This window comes from Stenella coeruleoalba, assembly GCF_951394435.1.
Source record: "Stenella coeruleoalba genome assembly, chromosome: 12".
NCBI lineage: Eukaryota > Metazoa > Chordata > Mammalia > Artiodactyla > Delphinidae > Stenella > Stenella coeruleoalba.
The window spans coordinates 62582694-62610639 of NC_137158.1; the positions used below are offsets into that span (position 1 = coordinate 62582694).

Here is a 27946-nt window from a genome sequence, read left to right on the forward strand (position 1 = left end):
TAGCCCTTCTCACCATGAGTGCTCTCTCCAAGTCCTGGTCCATTTCTCTCAAAACAGATATAGCCTCATGTTATCTCCATAACCATAAAATGACACGACTGGCTTTGTCCTGGGCTTAATTTTTAAATTCTTTTTTGCAAACTGTTATCAGAAACCCTCATTTTTCAAGCAAAGTTCCAAGTAATCTTGTGCATAGGGAAACCCATAAGTAATGTACTACATCAATAATAGACTTAGGTCAAGTAGATTTTTTCCTTACCCTTCATACTGCAATACAGTTGTCTAAGTTCCTCCAGAATTCCCTCTTTCTATTCCTCTAAATGCTCCCCTCTGAGTGCTCTCCTGGTAAGCAGTGACGTTTTGTTTAACTGCATATCCCTGAACAGGATGGTTGTGGTTTTAGTAGCGGGAGGACTCAACGGGCTTCACTTACTGGAGAAATTCCCAGCAGCCAGGGCACACAGCCACAGAACTTCCCACGTGATTTACAAAAACTCTCGGCATACACTGGAATTTCTGGGGCTCCCAAAGCCATAAATTTCAAATCCATTTGTAAGACTGGTTCTCTTTGGTTCAATACTTGTGTTTAGTGAATGGAATAAAGCATGAAGTAGCATGTTCCAGGGACAAAAAATCAGTTATCAGGCTATGTGGGCATTATGGTTTTAAAACAGTAGTAGATGGAATATTTCCAGGGCCCTTCCTCCAGACCCCTGGTAGCACGTATTGACCACTTTTCCTTAACATCTAGCTGTGTCACTCTTCTGGATTTGCCTTGCCTCTTCTCTCCATCATTGTATATGTTGTTTAGCTTTTTGTGTTCAGTGAACTTTACCCCTAATCTCAGGCACCTGGCCCCTTTGGCAGAGTCATAGGGTGTTCTCCTGTCCTTCTATATCCTGTGATTCCATGATTCCTTTCCCTGTCCTTTATTTTTGTTTATATCACTATTGAGAAGAAAGTCCCAAGGGTAAGAAGAAAGAAAGACAGAAAAGAAGGGCAAAAGGAAATAAAGGAAGAGAAAAGGGCCAACATATGACTCAGAATTAGAGCTGCAGTAAAGGAACATCCTCTAGGCCAGTGGGCAGGAGTTGCATTCTTGCCAACCCTTCCCATTAGCAGGCAGGCAATGCCTCCATTCAGACCATGTAAGTCATTTTGAAACTGATTGCAGCTGGAGCTTTTATTGGCATCCCTCTTTTGAAGTTGACTTTCAGATCATCAGTGGTTTTGTCTGCAGACCCTGGTGCCAAGGTGAGGTGACAAACCTTTGTCCACAAAGCAATGTTCTTAGCAGTGTTTTGTCCTGGGCTATGGAGCTGTCCGATTAAAGGTGAATATAAAAAGATTGGTTGGTGGATGGATAGGAAAGGATAAATGAGTAGGTGATATGATACAGCAAGTATTATAAAATGTTAATTATAGAATCAAGGCAGTGGGTGGATGCGTGATTGCTTTAAAATTGTGTCAACTTTTCTGGATGTTTAAAATATTCACAAATCAAATATTGCCAGGGAGGAGGGGAGATGAGCACAAAGCTAGCAGTGAGGTTAGTAGTAGACTATAAATACTTGAAAGCTGAGCCTGCAAGTAGGACTGTAGAGGTGTTTTTTTTTTTAATTAAATGATATATTGTTATAATTAATCATTTCCCTACTCAGTATTTTCCAAATTAAAGACATGGGTGTTATGCAAGAAGAAAAGTTATTACCACTTTAAAGAACTTAAATGAAACATACTATCAAATTTCAAACAACTGATCATTCATTAACACAAAGAAAAACTATGGGTTTTGGTGTCAGCTGGTAATGGGAAAATGCCATGACTCTACCATTAAGTCAAGTGACAATCTCTCTGAGCCTTGGTATTCTTGCGTATAAAATGGGCTGGGAGGGCAGGAGTGAGGGATGATGCCCACGTTTTACAGTTAAAGAGTTATAAATGTTACTTAGAAAAAGAAATCAACTATTAGAATTACAAAGACTAAAAAGACTTTTATGTTATTCGGATGTTTCAGACCGTCCCACCCCACACTGCACCCACCAATTTGCCCAACGCTATCTAATAGCATTGCTGGAGCATTTTGAAAGCTTAAAAGTTCAGGAGACTCTCAATTAAACTTAACCTTTTTTCTTCTGAAGCACCTGGAACTCATAACACATTTAATGGTTTTTTTTTCACTCAGAGAGAAAAAAATAGATGGAAATAAAATATTGTGACTTTTAACTGTAGTTCTTAAGTAATTACACAAAATCTATGTGTACCTATCACAGAAAGAAATTTTGCCCATTATTGAAACAAATGAAATACACTTGCAAAGTTCCTGTGAGAAATCTTTGTCCCAGGTCCCTATTTAATGTTGCTACTAAGGAATAGGGTGGGACTTGCCCTTTTAACCTCCCTCAGAAAAGAAATGGAACTGTGATAGTATAACAAAGCAACCCCAAACTTAGTGTCTTAAAATAACAGCCATTAACTTTTTCTTGGGAACCTACACTTCTGCTTATCTCAGCTGTGTTTCCTCAAGTACCTGAAATCCAGCTCTGCTTCTGGATTTGGCTGTATGGGGTGCTGGGTTTGTTTACCTGGTGGCTCCAGAGAGTTCCAAAAGAGCAGGCCGGCAGGCACAGTCTCTGCAGACCAGGCATGATGTCACATCTTTTGCATTCTGTTGGTCAAAGCAAGTCACAAGGTCAGTTGAGAGTCAAGGAGAGCAGAAATAGGCTCCCCCCACCTCTTGATGGGAAGAGCTATGAAGTCACATTGCAAAGGGAGCCAAATAATTGTAGCCATGTTTGCAGTCTATCAAAGCAATCACCACATTCATCACTGTTACCGGGAAAGATGCTGCTGAAAGTGTCAGCACATCCTCTTTAAAGCAATCGTGCAGTCGTGGACCAAATCCTCTGTTTCAGGACTGACCGTCAAAAGGTGAGAGGCCAGGCTTCCCTGGTGGCACAGTGGTTGAGAGTCCGCCTGCCGATGCAGGGGACACGGGTTCGTGCCCCGGTCCGGGAAGATCCCACATGCCGCGGAGCGGCTGCGCCCGTGAGCCATGGCCGCTGAGCCTGCGCGTCCGGAGCCTGTGCTCCGCAACAGGAGAGGCCACAACAGTGAGAGGCCCACGTATCGCAAAAAAAAAAAAAAAGGTGAGAGGCCTGAGCTATGAAAAACCAATGTGATTACACCTGCCAGAATGGCTATTGTCAAAAAGACAAGAAAACAAGTGTTGTCAAAAATGTGGAGAAAAGAGAACCCTCATGCACTATTAGTGGGAATGTAAATTGGTGAAGTCACTATAAAAAACAGTATGGAAGTTCCTCAAAAAATTAAAAATAGAACTACCATATGATCCAACAATTCCACTCTTGGGCATAAATCCCAAGAAAATGAAAACACTGATTTGAAGATACATGAACCCCAATATTCACAACAACATTACTTGAAACAGCCAAGATATGGAAGCAGCAAAACTGTCCATGAACAGATGAATGGATAGAGAAGATGTGGTGTACATATACAATGGCGTTTTACTCAACCATAAGAAAGAATGAAATTTTGCCATTTGCGACAACGTGGATGGACCTGGAGGGTATTACGCTTAGTAAAATAAGTCAGACAGAGAGAAACAAATACTGAATCTTTCTCACTTCTATGTAGAATCTAAAAAAATAAAACAAATGAACAAATATAACAAAACAGAAACAGACACAAAAATACAGAGAATAAACTAGCAGTTACCAGGGGGTAGAGGACTAGGGGGAGGGGTAGGATAGGTGAAGGGGATTAAGAGATACAAACTACTATGTATAAAATAAATAAGATACAAGGATGTAATGTATACCACAGAGAATATAGCCACTATTTTATCATAACATTATATGGAGTATAATCTATAAAAATATCAAATTACTCTGTTGTACACCTAAAACTAAGATAATACTGTAAGTCAACTGTACTTCAATTTAAAACACCAAGGCGATAATATCTGAATCTTTTATAATATTACTTTGGACAGAGAATAAAAAGCAATTGATAACCTGATGGCTAGTCTCTGAGTCTCTTGATGTCAAGAAACTGATGTCTTGATGTTATGGTTTATCTTTAAATATCAAAATTAGACCTCACGCAGAAAACAGAGTTATACCTGCATTAGACACAAAAGTATCTTTAGTAGTTTACCAGCACATTAACATGCATGGTACAGAGGGCACTCCAGCAGGATCTTGAAAAATGGTTTTTCTCTAGATGAGACTGAAAGGCCTGGGATGCCTGTTTTCCACCGGTCTCACCTCAGGGGCTGTATTCCCATAGAATATTCTGGATTTCTTAGCTGGAAATAATCTTTCTCCCCTCTTACACAAAGCGTTTTATCTCTCTTTTAATGCTTAAACTTTCTCCATTATCTTTTATACACATAGCTCTTCTTCCTCCCAAGATTTGTTTGTCATATCTTCTTTTTTGTGTTCATCTTTGTGTCTCTCGTAGCACTTTATAAAGTGCCTCTTTGATATTGGAGCTAGCAGGGCCGCTCTTTAGTTGTACTGGGCATTCATGGCTGGTGTCCATTCTGATTGCTCAGTAGCCATGCTGTATCATTCGTAAGGACACACACACACACACACACACACACACACACACACACACACACACTCTCTCTCTCTCTCTCTCTCTCTCTCTCATTTAATTAAAGAATCGGTGGGCATTGAATGCATCATTGTAGGGGATTATATACTCCAAAATGCCTTCCTATTACAACATAACGAGATCCTATACAAATTTCCACAAACATACTTTCTAAAGAATATTTTTTAGCCTCACAAGAAAGTAAAAGGAATCTCTAAACCCTCCACCCAACTCAACGAAGACAAAAATAAGATGATGAAGAAGTAGCAGACAACATCCAAACAGTAAGCAGCAAATAATTCCAAAAGCTGAAGTTACCCTAGGAGAAAATACTCACCCCAGCTATGGAATGGGGAGGCTTCCACATTAATCCAAGACCCTCAAGGGGTACTAAAATGCTTCTAAGTTGGTAGCCATGGTAGACAAAATTCTAAACATGACCCCTCCCACAAGATTCCTGTGCCCTAGTTATTCAGTCAAACACTCATCTAGGTGCTGCTCTGAAAGGATTGCAGATGTAATTACAGCCCCAAGTCAGAGATTCCATTGGTGGGCCTGAGCCAGACAGGTAAGCCCTATAAAAGCAGATAATTTTCTCCAGAAAGTAGCAAAAGAGGAAGTCAGAAAGCATCATGGGGATTCACGCCCATCGTTGGCTTTGAAGATAGAGGGGGCCTTGGGCCAGGACCAGAGAGAAGTCTCTAGAAGCTGAGAGTTGCCTCCACCTGACAGCCAGCAAGGAAATGAGGACCACAGAGAAGAGAATTCTGCCAACAGCCTGGACGTGCTTGGAAGCAGGCTCTTCCCCAGAACCTCCAGATAAGAGCTGAGTTCAGCCAGCACCTTCAGCCTGTGAGGCCCTAAGCAGAGAACCCAGCCAGACCTTCCGAAATTGCTCACCACATAACTGTGAGCTAATAATTAGGTGTTGCTTCAAGTTGCTAAGCCTGTGGTAATTTGTTATGCGGCAACATATGACTGCAGTTTAAAGGTGTGAAGTTTAAAGAGGAGAGGGAATATGAGTAGTCTATTCTTGAGAACTGGTCATAAGGAAAACTGTCATTAGGCAAAACCAAGTTTCAGTTAAGGCACAGAAGTGAGGGCAGCGTTAACGTTTGCCATGTGCTTGTCAAAATGAGAAGATGATGCGTTCAACAGAAAGATGCTGACAGATACCATTATCAAGTGTAGGGTCTGGCTTACTTTCTTTTCCTCTTTCTTATTTTTTCCTTTTGTCTTTCTTTCTTTTGTAAAATCAAGGGATAGCTAAATATAAAGTTACATTTTATAAAGACAGCTTTTCTTTTGTATCCTTTCAGTTTTATTGAGATATAATTGAAATACAGCACTAGGTTTAAGGTGTACAGTATAGTGATTTGAATTCCATACATCATGAAATGGTTACCACAATAAGTTTAGTGAATATCCATTGTCTCATATAGATACAAAAGAAAAGAAAAAGAAAAAAATATTTTTTCCTTATGATAAGAACTCTCAGGATTTACTCTCTTAATAATTTTCAACTATAACATATGGCATGTTATATTTAGCATGTTGTATGTTACATCCCTAGTACTTATTTATCTTATAACTGGAAGTTTGTACCTTTTGGCTACCTTCATCCCATTCACCCTCCCCCCACTCCCAAGATGGCTTTTCATAAAGCAGAAGATAACACAGTCAGAGGGAAATAAAGTTTCCCAGGTCTCAAAAAGTTCCCCAACGTCTGTTGACAGGGATGGAATTAACTACCTGAACCACAGCTTCTATCTCAACCACACCTTGGGGGTGTCCTGAGATGCCTCAAGGACAGCTGGAGGTGGGGACTGTAGCATTTCAGGGTTGTCTCCCCAGCTTTCTGTGGGTCAGCTTCAGACTCATCCTGACAAGCTTTCTACCTCCCAACTCCAGGAGTGAAAATCTCAGGGAGAGAAACTCATGGACCGTGCAGGAGTCAATGCTGGCTTGGGTCAGGTTTGCTAGGAGCAGAGCCTGTGAAGGGGCTATGTGTTCAAGTCATTTACAGTGAAAGTGCTCTCAGGAGAAAAGGAACGAGGGAGCAGGGACAGGCAAGGGGAAAGAAACCAAACAAGGGAGTGATTTCAAGCAAAATTCCAGCTTCAGCCTGATCCTACTGGGAGCTCTGGAATGCAAACGGCGCTCAAAGTTTGTCCAGATACAGGGCAAGTTTGTGGCACTTTTCAACTGACCAGCTGGTCATTGGCTAAAGGTCACCCCATTCCAGATGCTTCTGACTCTCTGCACTTGCTTGCAAATGTGTGAAAGCAAAGCATCTCCAGTAGCCCAAGACAGGCCTCAGAAGAGAGTCACAGATGCAAGCCCTTAGATACAAAGTACATCAAAGCCAGGACACAGGTACATAAAAATAGGTACCAGAGGGATCGGTGCAAAACACCAAGAGTGTCTGTTACATGTGGCTTTCTCAGGATCAAGTGCTACGGTCAGTGCCTTGGAATTTGATGTAACTTCATTTGATTCAGGGACTTCCCTCTTGCACAGTCACAGTGGCCAAGTATATGAAGTTACATAAATGATGGCTGCTGCTATATAGATCTCATGATTAGAGATGGGGAAAGGAGAAGTTCCCCCAAAAGAAATATGATAGATAAAATATAATCTTTTGCCATAGCTACTCCCCAAAGATTAAGAAGAGTGAAGCACTTTCCACCAGAATTCTGCAGATAACTTGGAAGCTTCGAAGAATTTCGGTATTGAGGTCTAACACAAGGATACAGAATTATAAAGGATGCAACATTCTGTTCTTTATAATACTTGTTCCTTTAAATAATATTTACTTATGGAGATGTCATTTAAAATGAAGAGTTTCTAATGGAAAGAAAAAGCTCTGGAAAAGGTCAAAAAGCATTCATAAATAAAATGTATTTGCACTCATAACAATGTGTGAGTAAAGACTGATTTCTGGAGAACTGATCTGGCATATTATTTTCGTTATCTTGATCTACATTTCAGGAAATAGAACATACGTGAAATTTGTTGCTGAAAGTATTTTATTTCCTAGAAAACAATGTTTATAGCTAAGAGGGTATCACATGTCTTTCTGATTTTAAAAAAGGCAATTTTGAAGTTGGAAAATAAAGACAAATATTATGACTTACAGTTGATTTCAAAAGAGTACACATTTCAAAACAAAATATTGCAGAACATCACAAAGTAAATGTTCGCTCGGCTTACTCAAAAATCTGTAATAAGGAAACTGCAAAGGATTCATTGAGAATTTATGTAAGATTCCTGCAGAACACATCAAATAGTATGGAAATCTAACAGATGCTTGGATTTTATTGAGACAGTTTTCACAAGATTATAAGAGCTTCTTTCTAGTTTATAAAATGCATGGCCAGGCTCAGGATGACACTGCTAACACAAAGGGAAATTCAGTGGAATTCTAGAAAAGTACCAAGAAAAAACCAAGAGTTTGGTTAGGTCCCCATGGTTATGTTAAGTCCGTTTTCTGATTTATTCTTCTCTCCTGGGTTCTAGATTTCCCAGTGCCCTTTCTACTTTTCAAGGCTAACTCACTCCCTGTGGCCCTGATTCTTTACATTTCCCTCAAATATGGATCTGGAAGCCTCTCCTTAGGTATACTTTATATTGGTCTCTTAGTTCATGTCTTCTTCAGGTTGTTCTGAGTAAAAATTCACCTAACCCAGTTTGGTTCAGGTCTTCTGTTGCTAAAATACCCCAGTCATGACATGCCGCCTTATCTCAAGGATTACAAGAAAGAATTTCTCAGGTGTAAAGAAATCCCAACAAGATGTTTTTAAATTCGATAATATGATTTTAAATTTTCTTTCAAAGAAGGAATAGGTAAAAATATCAAAGAATATTCTACAAAAGAAAAAGACTAAGAAGGGGAGCCAGTACTGCCTTATATTAGCCACAATAAATACATGTGTAGAGCTGGGCTGGGATAACTTCACAGTGATAAGAATTTAATATATCATAAGGCAAGCCTCATAAAATGACCAGGAAGAAAAGGGATAGTGGTTAGTGATTAATGACTGGAGCAGAAAATCCATGTATATCTGAACTGTACACTGTGTAACACAGTAAAAACCTAAATATTTTAACGTATAGAAAAAGTTTAATATTTATCAAATATCTAAATGCTGGATTGCTTTTGATTACCTTAGAAGTAAAAGACAGAATCTAAAAACTAGAAGTCTATAGATTTAGCTAAAGAGACTTTGCAAATCTTTACATCTCCATAAAAACATCTTCCTCAACCAAAGTAAACAGACATACAAAAGGCTGTGAAAAGATGGATAGAGCACATATGATAAAGACAGCACATTCTTTACGATTGAAAGACTTTATACAAATTGGTAAGAAAAAAAAAAAATCCCAGTAGATAAATGAATGATTTGAACAAGAGGAAGCATAATTAGCAAACAAAAAGACTTAAAATTATGAACCTTGTTAAAAACTTAAAAGATACATAAAAATAACAATTAGGATTTTTGAACAACTTAAACATACTGTCAGAGGAGGCTTATGGAATTTGGTACACTCATCTACCACTGCTGGCAGTGGGAATTGCTACAAATATTTTGGAAAACAAGTTAGCACCATATATAAAGAACCATAAAAATCATCATTTGCCTTGACACAGTAATCGTATTTCCAGAAACTTGGCATAAAAAAGACAAAATAAATAAGAAACAGTGGGACTTGTGACGGGCAGAAAGGAAAGAAGAAAAGAGGGTAGGAAGTTAAGAAGTTGGAAGGAAGAAAAGAAGGAAGAAATAAAGGAAGAAAACACTAGGGCATTAATTAAATTGTGGAACAAGGCAGTTTATGACGTACTATGTAACCTACAAAAAGCAAGTAAAATGCTTACTATGCAATGTTCAGTAGAAGAAAGCAGGGTATATTCTTTGGCAGATACTAAACTAGCTATCATGCAAAACCTGAGCATGTGTATCATTAGCATTAGAAGCGAATTTTAAAAAGTGAAAGTAGTTGAGATTTGCTCTATCTTCCAAATTTTCTTTACTGTTATTTTATATTTCCTTAATAAAAGTAATAAAGCATAGGTAATGCTGAAGAGAAAGCTGATGCAGTTACCAACTCTTCATTGTTCAAAGAACAGCTTTTAATGGACCCTAGAAATTTCTGGAATAGGGATAACAAAGAAAAAAATAGGAAAAAAATTTTTTTTAAAATAGATTGATTTATTTACTTATTTTTTAAGCCAGGAGATGCGTCGACTTTCTATATATACATGAGAAAATTATTCAGGTTAATGATTGTTCTCATTTCCATGCAAGCTTCAAAAAATCTTCCAAATAGGGATTGAGTATTGAGTCACTTATTGGCACTTTGTTGTATGAATCATCACCATCAAATAATAAACTATTTATTTTTATAAATAATAGTTTATTTAAAAATAGTTTATTTATTATAATAGTTTATTTTTATAAATAATAGTTTATAATAAATAATTTATTTATTAGTCATTCCATTGTACATGCTGCTTCACTGGCCTTTATCTGATAACTGTGCACTTTACCCTAGTTACAAAGATACTTTTTTCTAAGAATATGGGAAAATCTGACCTTTTGGATACGCTTTGTCCCACCTCTCAACCATTTTACACTTGTCTGATTGCTTTAGTTCCCCAGTTTGGTCAGAGGGGAGGGAGCAAAGGGATTGACTGCCCTGCTGTAGGTTTTTCCAACTGGTATCAGGGAACAGGCTTTCCTTTTTAAAGATTAATAATAACATGGTGGGATTTTTCTTTTGTTTGGTTGACATTTCTACACTTTCCATTGTTGTCAACCTGGCAGCCCCCAAAAACCCCTCGAACAACCCCGAAACGACTGCTCTGGCTTGGGATCAATAGGCAGCAGTGTTTCCAAGCTGACAACTTTAGGTGGAAGAGATGTCAGAGTCACAACCCACCTGCTTTTGCCTTCTCCACTGTGAAAACTACAAGTGCCCATCTCCGTTTAATACCAAAGTCCAAAACTACAACACAAGAAAGAGGTTTCTAGTTCCTGCCTCCTCCTCCTGTAGTGGCAAAACTGTCTTTCTGACGGGTTATTAAAATCTTTGAAGTTGAGATGTGGGGTTTTTTTTTGAAGTGCTCACATTCTTGGTTTTCGAATATCTTGAAAGACCAGGTACAACTGAGCTTTCTGAAGACAGCATAGCTCCAGCCCTGGTCTCCCAGAATGCCACTGAGCCCTGAGGTGGCGATTCTAGAAAGAAGGCCTGGAGAAAGCAGTGGCTGTTAGCTAGCAAGGTGTTACTGCAGTAAGAATTTCATAAAAATAACTACCTATGGCCTCAAAAATACTTTCAGTGCAGTTCTTACCCAAGACTGACAGATCATTTGCTCTTCTATATTACAGAGCTGATATGACGTGGCTCTTGGTTATTCACTCCCTTAACGAAACTGATATGGATAATAAACTTAGGGCAAGACACCTGACTGTCAATACAGTGCTGCGGCCAGGATCAATTAAAATCCATGTACACAACCGGTCAAAAAGATGCAAAATTGTGTTTCATATAAGGAATATTGGATGCAATTCCTTACCTGCCTCACCGAGGCCATTTTTTTTATACAGGTGCTTTTTTCCCATTATTTTAGTTTTTTTCCTTATCCCATTTGTAAACATATCACAACATACCAGGTACATCTAGGAAACAAGAAAAATTTCCAAATGGAATCATGACACTAAAGAGAATTAAAAGCAGTTTTAAGAAATCTTAATAAATATCGTTGCAATTTTAGAAAAAAGAAGTTCAGTTCCCTAGGACTGACCGCAGGATGTCCCTGTGACATCTTGGCAGGTTTTACTGGTGGCCTCTTCAGCAAGGGCTGGCCCATCTCATCTTCATTCGGGACCCTGAGAGTTGACACATGGGCTTTCCTGGCTCCAAACTCCCGTGCCCGGAGTCACTTCCACCAAGCTCTCCCTGAGGGAACGGCAGAGAAGAGGCCACAAAAGGCAGGAATCCCCTGGATCTTGAAATGTTAGGGCCTGTTTCATGATGGATTTATTTCTTTTCTTGTTTATGTGTTTTCCTTGATGTAGCTGGGCCTCAGTTTCCTCTTCTGTAAAACGGAGATAATAACTCTTCATGTGATGGCTTTGAGGAGTAAAGCGGTTCCGATGAATAAAGTACCTGGCACAGTTTATGGCCAATGCAAAGGACTAAACAAATGACAGATAAAAATAATGAAAAATTTAAACTATAAGCTGGTTGTGATTAAACAGTTCAGTGGGAAAATCTGCTTATTTCCTACATGCGATAGATACCATTATAGAAATCTTGACTCTTTTGCAGTAGGTTCCAATACATGAATTTATTTTTATTTCATCTACCTAAACCTAAGAGCCCTTGAATTAACATAAAGATGATGCAAAAATATCTTTTATTACCAGAGCCCAGATCTCTTTTTCTTTTTTAAAACTAGAGCTGTAGGATCCAGGAAAAGCTTAAAAAAAACACAGAAACCTATTCATTTACTCCCACATATATTCTATTTCTTCCAATTCCATCCCACAATAGTCATACAGCTTTTGTGTGAATAAAGGAATAAGGGAGCACCCTCCCTGATAATCTCCCTCATGTCTGGTCTTGGCTCTGAATTATGAGAGTTCTTTGCCAGTAAGTCTGACCTCTTTCCTCCCCTCTCATTTTTTTTTTTTTTTTTTTTTTGCGGTACGCGGGCCTCTCACTGTTGTGGCCTCTCCCGTTGTGGAGCACAGGCTCTGGATGCGCAGGCTCAGCGGCCATGGCTCACAGGCCCAGCCGCTCCACAGCATGTGGGATCTTCCTGGACCGGGGCACAAACCCGTGTCCCCTGCATCAGCAGGCAGACTCTCAACCACTGCACCACCAGGGAAGCCCCTCCCCTCTCATTTTGCTAACCAAAGCTTAGTCTCATATCCTCACTGATAATTTACAAATTTTACAGAGCCTCTGGCATTTAGAATATCTCATTCTTTGATGATCATCTTGCTATCAAAGCTAAGTTAGATTTAACATAAATAAATTTTGTAATTAGCAGTTCTGTGTTTTTAAACTCCTTTGGATATTTTATTTTCTCCAGAAAAGTATTCTTTGGTTCACTGTCATTACATCTGACTTTACATTCAAATTCTCTCAATAGTTAAAACTTAGCAGAGAGTAGGGCAAAGACTTACAGAATGTTGAGAAGTAATTTATTAAACAAATATTCTTATTTCATTGCGCTAGTTCTAGAAAGTAAAAAGGGGTTAATTTGTGTTCCCTCACATTTATGCAGGACCCACTGTAGGCAGAGTTCTATTTTGGTGACTGTGGGAAATCACCAAAAATGTGGAAAATATGAGCCCTGCGACTCATGTAAATTTTAAAAGATGGGGATTTTCAAGAGATCTATTTGTCCAGGTTCTCTGTTTCTAGGTATGTTTATGGTTGTGTCAATAAATAAGCAAATGTAGCTTAGTTTTCTCCTGTCTGTGGATTGGGGGATGCTAATATTCAATCACCACAGAGGGTTGTTCTAGAGTGAATTAAGAAGAGTAGTGTGTGTGTGTGTGTGTGTGTGTGTGTGTGTGTGTGTGTGTGTGACACTTAACCACGGGGCTACATAACTTCCAGCATCTTTCGCAAAGGAGCCTCATTCCACCTCTCTGGCCTCTGACCTTAGAATTATCTGTGTGCAGGCCTGCCTTGAATCAGGAGGTAGACACGCTAGGGAATTAAAGGATATGTTTGCCAATGTCTGACACATTGTGAAGAAATTTATCGGCTGGTGAAAAGGATTTGGTCTTCTAGGAGTTCCTTAGTGGGACCAGCAGGCCTATGGGGGTAGAGCCTGCATAGCCAGTTCTGGCCATCAGGCCTGAGAATGAGGAGGGGGACACTCCCAGCAAATAAGGGAAGCCTCCCATAATGAAATGTGACAGTGTTCCCACTGGTGGGAGGCCGCGGGGGGTGGGGGGGGTGGGCCAAGGGAGTGCTGGTAGTTAGGGAGGGATTTGCATAATTACATTCACCTGAGGGACTCCATTTACCCAACAATGGGTCTCATTGTGGTAAAGCCAGCAGCTGGCCACACGGTTAGAACAATGTGAGCTGTGGCCTTGTTCTTCCAAAACAAATGCTTGGACTCTGAAAAATGACAATTAGCATTTGGAATGATACACAGTTATTAATAGTACAGATCTTAGCATGACGTGTAACAGTCCATATTATGAGGCATGTATTTATATGTGATACATGTATTACTCCATCCTATAGCAGAAGGATTACATAGCATTAATAATATCACATTTATGCCTATACTATCTACAGCTTCCATATACATATATATATATATATATGTATGTATATGTTTGAGACCTATGTGTTAAAGTACCCATGAACAGAGTGAGATGACTCTTCTAGTAGAAGTTTTCTCCTGATGTTTGTAAAAGAACGATGTATTGAAGGCTTTTCCTGTGTAAGGCAGGTACTGTTTTAAGTTCCGGTACAGTCTCTTTTGTTCTTTGACTCCGAAAGATTGCCATGGATTTGAGAGATGTTAATCAGAATTTACAGGGGAGGTGCCTGACGGTGGAAGGCTGCGGGGCTCACACACGGCTGAGCTCCGTGGCTGGGGGCATGTTTACCCAAGACTCCAAATAGAGGAGTGGAGATATGAAGACAGCAAATACTGTGCCCGGCTTGTTTCCTGGTATTGCCCACATGTACATTAAAAAGGGAGGTGCAGGGGGTGGAGGCTGGGTACATTTAGACATAATTCCTTTTATTATGCCCCGTAATTGTTCTGTCCCTCACATTTAGAGCACGGGATGCACTTCTAAGGGGAAAAGGAACCCCACAAAGGTTTGCCTTAAGACTCGGCTTTAATTAAGGACACATTTGAAATATCATTTTGTAAGAACAGCAGCATCCGTGATTCTTTTCAGCATTTTACTAAAAAGTAGGGAAATATAGAAACCCTTTAATTAAGGAAGGAGCCAGGTTCCTCTTTTGAAACTCAAGCTGTGCCCAGCCTAATGCAAAAAGCAGGTATTTGCTTTAGCAATTTCCTGACTTTCTGATAAGATACAGAAACTAGAAGCTAGCAGGATCCCAAAGCCAGGAGTAGGTCCGTGTGGCCTTGACTCTGTCCCTGTCTTTCAGAGATGGCGTCCTGATGAAAGACAAACACGCCGCTCTTTATCTTCGTTCGACGAAAGTGGGAATTCAAGTGAAGACACCTTGCTGCCAGGGAGAACGCTCACTCCCAGGGAGACGATGAGAATGCAAACCGGCAGGACGGATGGTGGGAGCACATACAGGGAGCCTCAGGAGGGCCATCACCAGGTCTCATGACCCGGCCTTCCACCCGGTCTCTGCCCCATCACTCCACCACCACCCTGTCACCAGACTGAGCTTTCTACAACAAAAACCTCACTTCCTTGCAACGGTCCTGGTCCCCATAGTCTATGGCAGTGGTCCCCAAACCCGGTGCTCCATCAGAGCCATCTGGGCACAACCCCACCCCAAACCTTCAGAAACAGAATTCTCGGGGACAGACAGACACAGAAAGGAAATCTGTATTTATATTTTACTTTTCCTTCAGCCTTTCGGAATCAAAGAACTAATTCTAACCACCAGAAAGAACTCAATCTCCCATGATATATATTTCCATGGGAATTTCATTTTCCTTCTAAATGCCTCTGAGGATCCCTGGGTTAAAGGGAAAGAGATTCTGAGATTTTCCTTGTTTTTTCTTTTTCCTACTACCCCAGCTCCTGCCCTTTACTTTTTCCTTGATCAGTTTGGTGGTCTTGTAACAGGGAAGAGCCAAATCTGACTACATGTTGGATCTGTTTCTTTTACTTTTTTTTTTTTTTCGCGGTACACGGGCCTCTCACTGTTGTGGCCTCTCCCATTGCGGAGCACAGGCTCCGGATGCGCAGGCTCAGCGGCCATGGCTCACGGGCCCAGCCACTCCACGGCATGTGGGATCTTCCCGGACCGGGGCACAAACCCATGTGCCCTGCATCGGCAGGTAGACTCTCAACCACTGCGCCACCAGGGAAGCCCCTCCTTGTCCTGTCTTTGTTTCAAATGATCCCCACCTCCCTACTTTCCCCAGGGTATCACCACCACCAGGCTGACACTAATTAGTGGATAATAAAGCTTACCTAATGACACAGGAAAGACTAAAGGCAGAATAGGAAACAAGGTAATATTCAATATGACACCACTTCTCCTAGAAGGACTTAACCCTTCCCACCATTAGAGGAGTAACAGGATGGTTATTGCTGTCTTTATGCCCTGACCTTATCTGCTCCCTGCCCCAGAGTGCCCTCTTCCCATCTTCTCTCTCCTCCCCTCCCCCAGGATCAGGTTCCTACCTGCTATCAAATGAATGCTTGTATTCCCCCCAAATTCACATGTTGAAGCCCTAACCTCCAAATGTGATGCATGTCTATTTGGAGGTGGGACCCTTGGGAGATGATTAGGTTTAGATGAGGTCATGAGAATGGAGCCCCACGATGGGATTAGTGCCCTTATAAAAAGAGGAGAGACCAGAGTTTCTCTCTGTCTCTCCCATGTGAGAACATAGCAAGGAGGTGGCTGTCTACAAACCAGGAAGACGGCCCTCACCAGGAACTGAATCCACTGGCACCTTCATTTTAGACTTCTCAGATTCCAGAGCTGTGAGAACTAAATGTTTGTTGTTTAAGCCACCCAGTCTACAGTACTCTTTAACAGCAGCCCAAGCTAATAAGTCACTGCCTCTCCTCTCCAACCCTCCAAAATCATCTCTTATTCTGGGTCTTCCTCTGGGAACAACCCAGAAGATGTCTGAATTGGAGGCATCTTCCTCAGCCTCTGAGAGGCCCACCTTTGGTTCACAGAGGAGGTTAGTCCTTTTTGCATCAGTCTCCCCCTCCAGCCAAGCTCCTGGGCCTTGTATTTAAAAAACAATATTAATGTGTGTCCACCCAAAAAAGAAAGAGCAGTGTTCTCCACAGATAAATTCTGTAATATTCCATACACTGTCAGATTTTTTTCATTGCAAATATCTCCTTTGCTGATACCTTAAAACTCTCTCCAGATGATTCTCCTGACCGTGTCTGGGAACTACGGCCTTCCCTTCTGTGGAAGATCCTTCTGGGAACCCTGTCCGTCTTGGGGATTCCTGCTAACGCCAGAAGACTCTCTCTGCCTTTTGCTCCCTGAAGCTTTCTGTAAGTCTGCCCAATGTAGCTTTTCTTTTTCTCACACTGCTATACTTTGCACCTATCAGTTTGAAATCATTCATCATGTGATAGTGAGGTTTGGGGGCTGTCACTTCAGACTTGCCTACTGATCTGAGAGCAACTTGAGGGCAAGTCTTGCTCATTATGGTGTTCTTGGTGTCACAGAGTGGAGTATTGTGTGTTTACTGAATAAAGTAAGAGGTGGATTGATAAGTATCAGTTGGATTAGGCAATTAAGAGGTCACTGATGACCGTGGGCTTCTGCCTATGGTTGTGCAGATGGGGACCTGCACACAAGTGCTTGACTGGTGGGGGTGGCTCGATGGAATCTTACCCACAGTCCACTCTCCTAGCAACACCCTCTGCCATGCATGCTTCCGCCCAGTGGAAGGATGTCATTTACTTATTAATCTACACAGAGATCATGTTTTTGCAGGTTGTCACCTAGAAGAGGCACTTTGTGAATTTACTCAGGGGCACTGAGCATGCAGTAGAGTCCCTGGGGCTGTGTGGCTCCCACCTCCTGAGATTAGAGTCCATGGTTGCAACCCCATTGAGTCATTTCATTCCTTTTTCTCTGTGAAGGGGGAAAACCTATCACAAAGTTAAATGAATACTTTACAATGGCCATCTTTGCCACATATTTGGAAAATGTTCAAAGAGCCCAAGATGTTTCCACAGGCACCTCAAACTCAACATGTACAAAACAGAAGTTATCACCTCTCCTGTGTTTCCTTCAATGGGTACATCTGATTGCCCAAGCTAAAAGCTTTCCTGCACCAACACTCTCCAGTCTACCCACAAGTCCTACTGGGTCAAACTCAAAAAGTGAATCTGATTCTCTACCCTCCCTTCTTTGGCCACTGCCCTGCCTCAGTCCCTCATCCTCTCTTGACTAGATTATGTCAGTGGCTTCTTGCCATCTCCTGTTATATCTGGTCTTTCCTCCCAAGTTCATCTGCCAGATATCTTTTTAAAACCAGGACCTTGTTCTCTTGCTAAAATCCTTGTAATGTCCTTGTTTTACTCTCAGCCCACTGGACGTGTTCAGATTCTTTAGCTTGGTATACAAGTCCATTCACTTCTGTGCCAACCTACCATTCTGCCCTTTTCCAGCTGCTCCACACTGTGCATTAGCCAGTTTCCTGAGGGCGCCATGTTCCATCACACTTCCTTGGCTTTGCACATGCTGTTCTCTAAGCCTGTGCCTTCCCACCTTGTCTGTCAAGTTTCTTCCTTAGATGAATCTAAATCTCCCTCTAGTTCTCTATCTCTTCTCAGTATAACTGTACACCCCTCATTGTAGAACTTTGTGTTCACATGAAATCATTTGTTTAATCTCTTCCACAGGACCTTGACTTCATCAAAGGTGATGCATTATTAATTTTTCTCTCCCCAGCATTTATCAAAGAGTCTAGCATTTATTTTGTGCAAAGTAAATCTTTGTTGAATTGACCGTCTATCAACAGAGACATCAAGAGCTCTACCATTAAATAATATACAACTACTAAGAAGAATGAGTTATATTTATGCATACTGATTATAATTTCAGAGTGATATGTATGGAACACCCCTATTATTTGTAAAAGGTAGACAGCAAATAACTCTTTGCATTTGTTTTTGTCTATCTGAATGTAGTGAAGTGGATGAAAGAAATCCTAGGTGCAATCCTCGGTTAACCCAGCAAGAGAGGTTGGAGAAAGGAGGGGAAGGGTGATTTTCTTTATAACTCCATTGTTTGACTTGTCACAAAGAGCAGATGTTGCTTTTGTAAAAATCAATTAAGAAAAATAAAGTAAATGGTTGATAAATGAGTAAATAGGCTTCAGGAAATATGTTTTCAGAAAAGAAGGGATAAGAAATTCTGAAGAAGAAATCAAAATCCCCAGAACCTACAATTAGGGTATTATTTTCACTCCCTGAAGGATTTTTCTCTCCTCTGAAAGAATCTCCACAGGCTTCTTTTTTAAATGGCAACTCCATTAAAGCTCTTATGCATTTGTTAATAGATCATTAACTGCAGTGGGGGACACAGGGGTGGGGCCTAGAAGGAGAAAGTTTTAGGAGTTGGTGCCAACTGAAGATCAATCAGAAATAAAGATAAGCTCCAGCGATATTATACTGTAATTATCAGGAAAATTATTACTTCGAAAAAATTCAAAGTTCACACAGTTTTTCTAGAGAAAGGGCAACGGGTAGCTCAGGTGGAAGAGGAAGGTGCCTGGCTTCTGGGAATGGGGAATGTGCAACGTCAAGGCTGTAGTGAAAGCACTGTACCCATCCAGCAGGTACTGTATCCAAGTTCTACTTCTCACTAAGAAAGAAAATACTTTTCAGGTGTCTGCAATTTGTCAGAGAGGAGTGGGTGGTGGTGTGCAGAGTCTAAGAAAGCTTTTTTTTTTAAAAATAAAGGCATAAAAATTAGATAAAGTAGACCCAGCAGTCACCATGAAAGTAGAAGAAACACCAAGAATATTTCATCATGAAAATGGTGTGGCCCTGTAACGCAGAGGATGATGAGAGCGACCGACTCATTTTTAGTATTTGATTTAAAAAAAGTCAATCAGCATGCATTATTGATTTATCCCAAACTTGTCATTAAGGAATAATTTTAAAAAGAAATTTTCTACCAAAAGAAAGAAAATCCACAGGTCTCTTGGGCTCCCACCCACAACAGTTATATGATAAAAGCAAGTTAAAAATAATAAGCAAAAAAAAAAAAATAATAATAATAATAAGCACATACAAATGAATCTATATACAAACAGAAACAGTCTTACAGACATAGAAAACAAACTTATAGTTACCAAAGGGGAGAGGAGGAAGAGGGAGGAGGGGAAGGATAAATTAGGAGTATGGGATTAACAGATACAAATTACTATACATAAAATAGATAAGCAACAGGATTTACTGTATAGCACAGGGAACTATATTCAATATCTTATTATAACCTACAATAGAAAATAAACTGAAAAGAATACATATATATATAAAACTGAATCACTTTGCTGTACACCTGTAACTAAGATAATATTGTAAATCAACTATACTCCAATAAAAAAAAAATAAGCACAGCCTTGAGGGTGAGAGGAAGAGAAGACACTTTGTGGCAATACACTGACTCCTCTGGATCAGGTAAAATAGGGGTGGCAGTCTTTTTCTATAAAGGGCCAGATAGTAAATATTTTAGACTTTCTGGGCCAAAAGATAAAAATCAGAATTTTTATGACAAGAGTGAAAAATAATTTTCTACAACTGTTTTTGTTGACCAAATTCAAACTATTTATGGACAGTGAAATTTGAACTTCATATCATTTTCATGCTCTATAAAATAGTATTGTCTTTAAACATTTTTTCAACCATTCCAAAATGTAAAAAGCGTTCTTAGCTCATGGGTTATACAACAACTGGTGGTAGGCTGGATTTGGCCTTGGGCTATATAGTTTGATGACCCCAGACATAGAACATTTCTGGGTCATGACAGGGGTCCTTAATCAGTCAAGGCCCTACCGGCTCAACTTGAGCTTGGGCATGACTTCAGAATCCTTCTCAACACAGCAGTGCTGCCAGTGACAACCAGAGAAGTGGGGAAGGGCAGCCTGCCTGCCATGCAATGGCCATCTCCATAGTGAATGCTTGAAGAATAGTTATCCAAATATCAGCTGGATTCTTCCTGCCCTTTCAAGATGTGGGTACAACTGACTCAGTCCTCTATCCCCAATGTCAGGAAAGTCAAACTCCAAGATTCTGGTTATTCCCCAAGGAGCCTGCATGCTTGTGTTCAAGAGCAATTGCTTCTGCTACATTAGGTCAGTTTATGGATTTTCTTGCCCTTGTTTTCATTATTACTTCAACCAGAATGGGAAATTCAGTTATTAATATTTTAAATATTTTAATATCAAATTCATAGACTTTTAATTGAAGATTTGGGGACGCAATGATGATTTACATGGCAGCAGTAAGCACCTGTTCAGCATTGCTGTTAACATCATCATCATAGCAACATTTCTAGACAACTGGCTTGTTTTGTCAGACATTTTTCATATATTATCTTATTTAATCCTTCAGTAGTCATTGGATATAGGCTTTTAAAAAAACAATTATTATCCTATTTTACACAAAAAATTGAAGATAAAAGAGGTTAAGGAACTTGCCAGTTGCAGAGCTAGTTAGTGGTAGAGCTGAATTTTGAACAGTCAGCAACCCGCAGCCAGAGTTCCTGAACACTATGCGTTCTGTCTCCAGCGCTTTAATTTAATAGCATACATTTCTGTTCTTGAATGTCCTTCCCCTACCTCCTTAGGAGTTCTCATTGGCCAGACGACCTCATGGAGTATCCAGGCTTCCAGTCATTCTCCTGGTCCTTCTCCTCACTGGTGCCTTTCTCACCTCTTCTCCCAGACTGCTCCTGTGAACTCCCACAATCTTGATACAATTATTTAGAGTAACTTAGTTTCGCCCGCTCATCTACCCAAACTGAGCTGTAGAAGAAGTCCTCTTTGGGAAGCAATGCCATTTCACAGGAAGAAAACCATGATTGGTCAACTGGATGTGGAAACATAGACAAGGTCTATAACGAGAGGGTGGAAGAAATGAAGTACATTAGAAAATTGAAGAATTTTCTTTCTGAGAGAGAGCAGGGCAGTGAACGGACAAGAAAGGATGAAATCAGGGAGACCTGAGCAGCATGGCAGAGAAGATACAGGATTTTTTTTTTTTTTTTAAGAACTTGCTTACACTCAACTGTTCAGTAAGTTCTTCTGTGCATAAAAAGGCCTTGTGAGAATATGCAGAATGTGTGAAATCAAGAAGTGAGGAATTCAGCAGAGATGGAAGGTAGAAAATAAATGTAAGCTCCTTGAGAATTTAAAGAAATTTTTTAGATTTTCAATATTGGATTTTTAACATCACACTTCCCAGATGATGTGCTAACCTTACCTAAATCTTTGGGAACAGGGTCAATCTATACAGTAAAGTGTGATGTGAGCTCACAGGGAAGAGGATAATTCTATCTCGGTGAAGAATAAAGAATGTAGAAAAATAAGTGCACAAGGAGGGTGAGTTGACAGTGATCTGAAAACCATACTAGAGAAGGCAGAGGAGAGATTAAAAAGGGGGACTGAATTAAGAACAGGATGGTAGCACTGGAAGGGATAGGATGAATATGTGAAGGATGATGGCATTGGTCGGGGTTCAGGTGCAAGAAGCAGTGACCTCTCTAGGTATTTCAACCAGAAAGGAACATAATATAGGGAATTTAGTTTTCTCCAAACTTTTTGGAAGGACAAGAGAAGCAGACTCTAGGTCAATCTCTAGGAATGAACACAATTGCAGAATGACCCATTTGGGAATTGTACCCCTGCCTCAATAAGAGAAGTGGGGAATCAAGAGGACACCTTCAGATTTCAGGAAGAGTTTCCCCTACCTGTGGCAGGAGCCGCTGTCACTGCAAGTAGTGGCTCTAGAGCTTTGCTGTGCTCGTTCCATCTGCAACAGCAAAATGTACATGCCCCAGCCCATACTTTGTAACCCTCATTACAGCAAGAGATGGCATGCTGGAGCACAATTAGACTTGCCAGCAGAGACTAGCATAGAAAGATAACTTCCACCTCATTTCTGCCTTCCAGGTATCACATGAGTGCATCTCACTGATGAAACCTAATTACATTAAGAACCAAGTACCATGCCAAGCCACACTGGGGACAAAGGCAAAAGACAACAGTAATATTGCATTACATTTTAATTTTTAAAAATACTTCATTAAGATTATTTATCTTGATTACTAAGGTTTTCAATACCCCCTTAAATATTGTGCCTGAGCTGCCTTACCTAGCTGCAAGGGAGTCATAGAAATATAATTTTTAGCTTTCCATCCTCTGCTGTCCTGAAAGCACCCCGGAGTAGGTTGGGATGGAGGCAGACAGTCATCTGTGACCATTCATTTTATGTGTCAACTTGACTAGGCTACGGTGCCCATTTTTTGGGTCAAAAACCAGTCTTGATGTTGCCGTGGAGGTATTTTTTAGATGTGACTAACATTTAAATCTTTGACTAAAGCAGATGACCGTCCGTAATGTAGGTAGCCTCATCCAATCAATTAAAGGCTTTAAGAGAAAAGACTGGGGTCACCCGAAGAGGAAGGAATTCTGCCTCTACAATTTTGTGAGCCAATTCCTTAAAATAAATCTCTCTCATATATTTATAATATAAAAATATATTTATATACATACACATACACACACACAACAGCAATCTCTCTAGGTATTTCAGCCAGAAAGGGACATAGCGTAGGGAGGTGGGTTCTTTCAAATGTTTCTGGAATGGCAAGAGAAGCAGACTCTTACACATACGTACAACACATCCTATTGATCCTATTAGATCTGTTTCTCTGAGAACCTTGACTAATATACTTGGAGGAGGTGGGGATGGAGGCAGAGAGCAGGTTCACTAGCTCTACCACTACTGAAGTAGAAGAAACAATACTCAGTTGTAGTTTCACTGTAGAGGGAGGGAAAGAGAGAAGGGGGAGACTATGTTGATTCCAGGTTCCCAGTATGGGTGACCAGCTGGTGGCCCTGACCGTGATAAGGAAGATAGATACACCAGATAACCCCATGAGAAAACAGAGCACATGCTCATCATCCTTAGAAGACACAGTTTAACATCTTCCAAATGTAGCCATGTTCCAGTGCATGAGATCCACCCCATGCATGTCACAGGTGGCCTGGAACAGGTAATTTGGTTGTTTGATCACTTAATTGTTTCTTATTCCTTCAATAAATATTTAAGTGTCCACCAGTGTCAGGTACTACTCTAAGCTTTGGAGGTACAATGGTGAATGAGAGATGAGTTTACTTCTTTCATGATGTATTCATTCTAATTTAGGAAGAGGTGATAAACAAATACACAAATGAACAAAGGAAACAATTCCAGATAGTGACATATGCAGTGAGGACCATGAAACAGGGAAATGTGCTGGAGAGTGACAGGAAGCGGGGGTTACCCCGGACGTAGTTATTTAACTTGAATACACCTGGAACCCTTTGAAAGTAGGGACCAGACAGCCTCAGGATGAGGGGAGAGCTGAGCTGCTGTGTTCGTCTCCAAGCCAGAATGAAAGAAAAGAGCTCCAGGCCCATGTGATGAGTTATTACAGGGACCCAAACCACAACAAAAGTGTCTGTGATGCACTCTTTGGTTCCCCAATGCTGAAGAGGAGAAGATCGTAACTGAATGAGCCTGTGTAATGGAGATGCCAGCTGGATGGCAAGGCCTGGGCGCAGGGCTGAGTCTAAGAAGAGCAGCATGAGGATCCCCCTTGAGACCAGAGGCTCCCTAGGGTGAGGGTGATGCCTGGAGGTAGTTGTATTCCCAGACCTAGCACAGTGCTTGGCACATGGTAGGTGCTCTATAAATATTGGCTGATGAATCAAGGAATCCCTTGGCTGAAGAGGGAGGGAGTGACTACAGCAGAACCAGGGAGCCTTAGCATTCTGCCAGATCTGTTCCTTTTTATTTTTTCTAATATTTATTTATTTATTTGGCTGCGTTGGGTCTTAGTTGTGGCACACGAGATCATCGCGGCACGCGGGCTTCTCTAATTGTGGTGCGTGGGCTCTAGATCTCGTGGGCTTAGTTGCCCAGTGGCATGTGGGATCTTTGTTCCCCGACCAGAGATGGAACCCGCAACCTGTGTCCCCTGCATTGGAAAGCAGATTCTTAACCACTGGACCACCAGGGAAGTCCCTCTTCCAGAGTTCTTCACACTTGGGAGCAGTATTTGCCTCTCTCCATAAAACAAGTCCCAGAGTCTCCCAGGTGGGAAGTTAACTGGCCAATTGACTGCAATTTTGTCCCCTTGATTTCAGCCCTTGCTGTCCCCTAGGGGACTTGCTTTTAATGCTCCTGCCGAAGTATGGTCCCAAATCCTTTCCTTAGGTTTGTCACCTTGGCACAGCTGAGAATTCACAGGCCTGGGCATTCTTGAAGGTTCATTAAATGCTCTGGGAGTCATATGATGCATAGTTTTCTCATCTTTCTAACCTGCTGACTCTGGTGCCACATACTATGCAGAAAGGCTACTCAGTTCCAGTCCCGAAAGATGGGCACAGTTTCACAGATGACATAACCCAGCTCTAGGCCCAGCTCCCCAAACAGAGATGACTGAATCTTACTCTCCTTCCACAATGAAGCTAGTATTTGCCATTAAGATAGCATTGCCAGATCTAGCAAGTAAAATACGCCCAGTTAAATCTCAATTTCAGAGAAATACCATTTTTTAGTATGTTTCAAATATTGCATGAAACATACTTACAATTAAAATGATTTTTGTTGTTCATGTGAAATTCAGATTTGACTGGAGGATCTTATTTTATCTGGCAAAATAAGACCTACTTAAGACCGAGAAAGAGATTTTTAACTCTGTCACTTGCATAAGTTTTTTCCATTAGATCCTTACTCTGGGTTCCAGCCCGAGGTCTCCACACCACCCTCAGGGCTGTGGTGGTGTTTTTACAACTGTGAGTTCTCCCTTTATCTGAGACCCTACCTACTTCCAATTCTACACACACAAGGGTCCTTGCCTGTCTGGACAGAATCACAATATCTGAACATACAATGAGTATATCAGCCACACAACAGAAAGTATACATTCTGTCACAGTTTTCTCTAGTCAGCATAGGAGAACTTTGTACTTTTCATTGGGTTAGTAAACTCAGTCTCCCAATGACCATGTCCCCCAAAATCCCGAGAAGAGTAAAGCTTCATGGACAGTTGGCAGATATGCAGACGAGAACGCTTCCATTTCTCGTACATATCAGGGGATTAAATAGTCAGCCAACCATATGACATGCCTAGGAGCTATTTTTAGCTCTGTTTTAACCTGTTGAACTCCGGATAGCAGCTTCTGTATTTTTATCTAATGTTATGCTTCCTTTGAGGCAACAAGTATAGGGCAGTGAGGTTAAAAAAAAAAACAACAAACTAACAACGTTCAAGAAAACAATCTAAAATAAGCACCTGCGTAGTGATTATAAAAATATACAGATTTCCTTTCCTTCTACTGGTAATGTTGAAGCCCACACATCTGTGATGTGTCTGCATGTGATGCTCATCTAGGCACATGCTTCTTTTCCATTTAACCTTTTAGGTCGTATCTGTTAGATTTCTCCCCTCCCCCGTCACGTGATCAGTGCAGGATTTGTTGCTTTCTCATGTTGAAGCACAGTAATAATTCTGTTTAACCCTTAATTCAAATATAAAGGGTAATGACCATAGGTGTCATAATGAAGTATGTCCAAAGATTAGCTGGAATTCCTGGTCCTGGTTCTCTTACTAAGTCAGGCTCGCCAGGCAATGCCTAAAAGTGCCCTTAGTCACTTTCTCCTCTGCTTAATGGGCATGACATTGTCGGTTCTTCAACTGATTGTAAGTTCAGTGAGGACTTGGACCTGGCTTTATTCACTACTGTAATCATCTGCTCAGCCGCCATAACGAAACACCACAGAGTGGGTGGCTCAAGCAACAGAAATTTGTTTTCCCAGAGTCCTGGGAGGCTGGAAGTCCAAGATCAAGGTGTCGGCAGGTTGGGTTTCTTCTAGGTCTCCCTGCTTTGCAAGCAGATGGCCATCCGCCTTCTCTCTGTCTCCTCACCTGGTCTTTCCTCGGTGTTTCCTTGTGGGTCCAAATTTCTTCTTCTTATGAAGACACCAGTCAAATTGTATTAATGCCCACCCTAATGGCCTCATTTTAATCTAATTACCTCTTTAAAGGCTCTACCTCCAAATACAGTGCTGGGGGGTTAGGACTTCAACATATGAATTTTGGGGAGACACAATTCAGCTCGTAACAACCACTGTATGTCCAATAACTAATTTAGAACCTGGCACATGGTAGCAACAGGTGTTTGTTGAATTAATACAAGAACCTTGAGAATGTCTTTGGTGAGGCACATCACTTAAGCTTCTTGTATGGGTTAGTCCAGAGCATTCAATTTTTTTTTTTTTTTTTTTGCGGTATGCGGGCCTCTCACTGCTGTGGCCTCTCCCGTTGCGGAGCACAGGCCCTGGACGCGCAGGCTCAGCGGCCATGGCTCACGGGCCCAGCCGCTCCGCATCATGTGGGATCCTCCCAGACTGGGGCATGAACCCGTGTCCCCTGCATCAGCAGGCGGACTCTCAACCACTGCGCCACCAGAGAAGCCCATAGAGCATTCAATTTTTAAGCTTCTTTTCTACCTACACATTTTGCTTGTCATTGATTGTGCAATGGAAAGTAATCCAACCCATGTAAGATTTGTGACATCCCGCTTCCATAGAGATGAGGCTGCACGGAAGCACATCTCTCCCACTGGCAGGCGCAGAGACTGTCACTTCCATGTCGCATTTGCCTGCTCCTTGTCAGGCTCACGATGGTGGCCGACTGTAAACGTAGTGGCGGTAACGAGACTTCCCCAGCTGTCATTCCCCAGCCCTCCTCCCAGCAGATGCTTAACCTCACCCTGTGGAGGCATGCATCTCTCTGCTTCTGTTAGTTCCTTCAAATTGGGAAGAAAAAAACTATAACCCACCAAAGATCTCCTGCTACTTCTCTGGGGAGAATGGGCTTCTCAACAACATGTCCATTGTCTGATCTGAGCTTTGCTCTACTAGTCTTTCAGGGAAAGAAAAAAAAAAAAGAGCCCCAAAACTTTGATCCCTGGGGAGGTGAAGCGGAAGTTGATCTTCACCATTAAATTTTTTTATAGATAGCAAAGTCCATGCTTCCACCTGCATCCAAAGCAGAGGCAGCTGGCAGAACAAAGCACCAGAGAAAAATAGCTGACCAGAATCTCTTAAATTGCCCATGTACAGGTGCAGCTTGTTTTTCATCTTGGTGGCAGTCACTAGTGATTGACAATGTTTTACCCAGAGGACTTAACCCCTTTTTCTCCTGAATGAACCAGAGTCAAGCCTTATGGTTTAGAAAACAATTCCTACCCCTACCCCTCTCTGTTCTAAAGAAGTTCAACACAAATGAATGGCAATAGTACTTCGAACCAATGTTAACCTTCAGTGAAAGAATGAAACAGTTTCAGA

At 41.1% G+C, this 27946-nt stretch overlaps 1 protein-coding gene across 1 annotated transcript in view; it reads right to left on the reverse strand.

Moving 5' to 3' along the window:
• Window positions 1-2585: 2585 nt before the first annotated feature.
• The window catches only part of AHI1 (Abelson helper integration site 1), a 247157-nt gene continuing 221796 nt past the window's right edge, over window positions 2586-27946 (reverse strand). Inside the window, exon 33 of the transcript XR_013830781.1 lies at window positions 2586-2668. The gene's annotated coding sequence lies outside the window, so the exon portion shown is untranslated. The remainder of the gene's footprint in view (window positions 2669-27946) is intronic.